At 46.5% G+C, this 4,107-nt stretch overlaps 1 non-coding gene across 1 annotated transcript; it reads left to right on the forward strand.

The window, feature by feature from the left end:
• The first annotated feature begins 3,562 nt into the window (after positions 1-3,562).
• Positions 3,563-3,635, forward strand: TRNAA-AGC. Its single transcript has one exon. It is a non-coding gene; the product is annotated as a tRNA-Ala (tRNA).
• Positions 3,636-4,107: the final 472 nt, after the last annotated feature.

Raw genomic sequence — 4,107 nt, forward strand, 5'->3', positions numbered from 1 at the left:
TTTGCGACGTATCAATAATCCATGTAATCCAAGCTGATTAGGACAAGGTGCGGGCACTATTGGTATTCTATGCATGAGGCTTGCAACTTATAGGAAGTATTATGCATAGCACATATGAATTATTACTACCGTTGAAAAAATTGTTTCTATATTTACAAAACAAAAGCTCTAGCACAAAAATAGTAATCCATGCTTCCCTCTGCGAAGGGCCATTCTTTTACTTTATGTTGAGTCAGTCTACCTACTTATTTCTATCTTAGAAGCAAACACTTGTGTTAAATGTATGCATTGATTCTTACATGTTTACTTATTGCACTTGTTATATTGCTCTATGTTGACAAATATCCATGAGATATACATGTTACAAGTTGAAAGCAATTGCTGAAACTTAATCATCCTTTGTGTTGCTTCAATGCATTCTACTTTGAATTTATTGCTTATGAGTTAGCTCTAATGCAAGTCTTGTTGATACTTGTCTTGAAATTACTATTTATTCATGAAAAGTTTTTCTATATGATTTATTTGTTTAGTCATTATCTTTGTTAGCAATCTTTTGTTTCAGATCACTCCATTCATCTCATATGCTTTACAATAATGTTGATCAAGGTTATGTTGGTAGCATGTCACTTCAGAAATTATTTGTGTTATCGTTTACCTACTCGAGGGCGAGTAGGAACTAAGCTTGGGGATGCTTGATACGTCTCAAACGTATCTATAATTTCTTATGTTCCATGCTACTTTTACGACAATACTTGAATGTTTTATGCATACTTTACAACATTTTTATACATTTTCCGGCACTAACCTATTAACAAGATGCCGAAGCGCCAGTTGCTGTTTTCTGCTGTTTTTGGTTTCAGAAATCCTAGTAAGGAAATTTTCTCGGAATTGGACGAAATCAACGCCCAGGGTCTTATTTTTCCACGAAGCTTCCAGAAGACCGGAGAGCTTACGAAGTGGGGCCACGAGGTGGCCAGACCACAGGGCGGCGCGACCAAGGAGGGGCCCGCGCCGCCCTATGGTGTGGGCCCCTCATGAGCCCCCCTACGTTGCCCTTCCGCCTACTTAAAGCCTTCGTCGCGAAACCCCCTGTACCGAGAGCCACGATACGGAAAACCTTCCAGAGACGCCGCCGCCGCCAATCCCATCTCGGGGGATTCAGGAGATCGCCTCCGGCACCCTGCCGGAGAGGGGAATCATCACCGGAGGGGCTCTACATCATCATGCCCGCCTCCGAATTGATGCGTGAGTAGTTCATCCTTGGACTATGGGTCCATAGCAGTAGCTAGATGGTTGTCTTCTCCGCTTGTGCTATCATTGTTTAGATCTTCTGAGCTGCCTAACATGATCAAGATCATCTATTTGTAATGCTACATGTTGTGTTTGATGGGATCCGATGAATCTAGAATACTATGTCAAGTTGATTATCAATCTATCATATATGTGTTATTTATGTTCTTGCATGCTCTCCGTTGCTAGTAGAGGCTCTGGCCAAGTTGATACTTGTAACTCCAAGACGGAGTATTTATGCTCGATAGTGGGTTCATGCCTCCATTTAATCTGGGATCGTGACAGAAAGTTCTAAGGTTGTGGATGTGCTGTTGCTACTAGGGATAAAACATCAATACTTTGTCTAAGGATATTTGTGTTGATTACATTACGCACCATAGTGGAGGGGGTGCAGATGCTAACCCGAAGGTGGATTATTTAGACATAGATGCATGCTGGATAGCGGTCTATGTACTTTGTCGTAATGACCTGATTAAATCTCATAGTAATCATCATTGATATGTATTGAATCTTGATTTGTCAATTTCCCATCTGTAATTTGTTCACCCAGCATGTTAGTTATCTTATTGGAGAGACACCACTAGTGAACTGTGGACCCCGGTCCATTCTTTTACATCTGAATACATACTGCAATCATTGTTTTTACTGTTGTTTGCAAACAAACACCATCTTCCACTCGATACGTTTAATCCTTTGTTTTCAGCAAGCCGGTGAGATTGACAACCTCACTGTTACGTTGGGGCAAAGTACTTTGATTGTGTTGTGCAGGTTCCACGTTGGCGCCGGTTTCACTGGTGTTGCGCCGCACTACACTCCTCCACCAACAACCTTCACGTGCTTCTTGGCTCCTACTAGTTCGATAACCTTGGTTTCATACTGAGGGAAACTTGCTTCTATACGCATCATACCTTCCACTTGGGGTTCCCAACGGACGTGTGCTTCGCGCGTATCACCTGGCCACCAGCGAGCCGCGCCCTTGGTGCCATGTTCCCCGTCAGGAGCGATGGGCTTGGAGCAGGCGAGCTGTTGCAGCTCCTTGTGCGAGGAAGACTCTGTCCTCCTCCGCGACTTCCCCTCCTTCCTCTCGACCGTTTTTGGTTTCCTCTTCCTGGGACACTTGGCAACCCTGAAAGAAAAATCAGCGGTATGACAGGAGAGGAGCAAGGGAAACTTACATCCAAGGCATATGAAAGAAAGGGAGGACTTACCCGTCCTTGTCGGAGGCCTCAGAGAGCCACCCCGTGGATAGGGGCGTACGCTCTCCGGGCGCCGGTCGGGGGCCGACCGTGGCCATGACGGCAGAGGATGGGCCAGCTCTGGCGGGAGGGGTTTTCGGGTCCTCCTCTTTCTCTGCGGCATGGCTGCTCTCGCCGTCGCCCTCAACTTCAGCGCCCTGACGGGCGGCGACTATCGCCGACAGAGCCGAGGCGTTCGGAAGCTCAGAATCAAGGTCCTCGTCCACGGGCGCGGAATTGAGCAACCCCTTGCCGTCGAACTCAGGATGCTCCTGGAGGATGGAAGCCTTTTGGGGATCGCGGTATAGGGGTAGGACGCACTCTGAAGTGCAAGGTTTTCTGCTGGCTTGCTAGGCGCTGGCATCTCCCAACCAATGAGCGACGATTCCGGCACCACCTAGCCCCCTCTGCCACTACCTCTCATGCCCTGAAGACGGAAACATCGATGACCTACTGCTCTTATGCCCTTGAGCCAAGGATGTTTGGTCATGGGATCGTCATCTTTGGATGTCCGGCTTGCGCACGACAACATCTATGAGGAAGCTAGGATCAACACTGACATCGTTTGGACCATCTGGAAAAGGGAGAACCCTCTTGCCTTTAATGAAATCGGAAGACCTCCCCTTTGTCTTCTGCCGCAAGACCGTAGCCTAGGTAAAAAAAAAACATGAGAAACTAGGAGCTTACTCGAATCGATACGTACGACCCACACCACACCTATTTACACATCATCCTTGGCGCTCAATTTAATGAGATTTCTTTACTTGTGAAGATAATCTCGGCCGTATTCCGGTTTTGACGCTGATCCGGGGCCAGGCAACGCCCCATCGAACTGGGACCAAGGCGTGCGTTTCAGCGGCCTCAAATACTGCATATTGTAGCGACGCGCATCATGTGCCATCCAAGGCAGAGCATCTCGGGTATTCCAAGGCTATGCAGCCATGTGCCATCGGTCGTCGCCGCCGAACCCGGACATGGAAGCGGCAGCATGGTTATTTCTGATCAAATTAGTCTGACACAATGTCATCATGAAGCAAGGGGATGTAGCTCAGATGGTAGAGCGCTCGCTTAGCATGCGAGAGGCACGGGGATCGATACCCCGCATCTCCATTCCGTTATCGTTTTAGCTGCTGACATCCTAGTATCTTGATCTTGTATTCCTTTACTGCAGCCGCTTTTGACGGAGCAACTGAACTTTGCTGCTTTTTTTTTGACAGAGTGCTGAATTGCAGAGAAAAGATTACGAAATTGTCGGCTATGATACTACGGGGCATATGCTGTGAACTAGCTCTATCAGGTGTACTAATGTACTAGGAGGTACATGAGCCATTGGATTATGTACAAAGCGTTCAGATTGATGCGGGTGGACTGCATCTCACTTCATTTGAATATTTTCTCAAAACCCCTAGCCGAGTACGTCTCTTCTTGGCTGTTGTTTTTTTGACGGACTTGTTTCCTTTTCATCCACAAAGGAATTTTAGCCCCATACTGTTCATCTCTAGTTAATTTTTTTTTATTTAGTTTGACTTTTTTCCTCATCCGTTTGTGCATATTAAGTCCTGATTCTGCAGCTTCCCTTTCT

This window comes from Lolium rigidum, chromosome 1 (genome assembly GCF_022539505.1).
Source record: "Lolium rigidum isolate FL_2022 chromosome 1, APGP_CSIRO_Lrig_0.1, whole genome shotgun sequence".
NCBI classification, from domain to species: Eukaryota; Viridiplantae; Streptophyta; class Magnoliopsida; order Poales; family Poaceae; genus Lolium; species Lolium rigidum.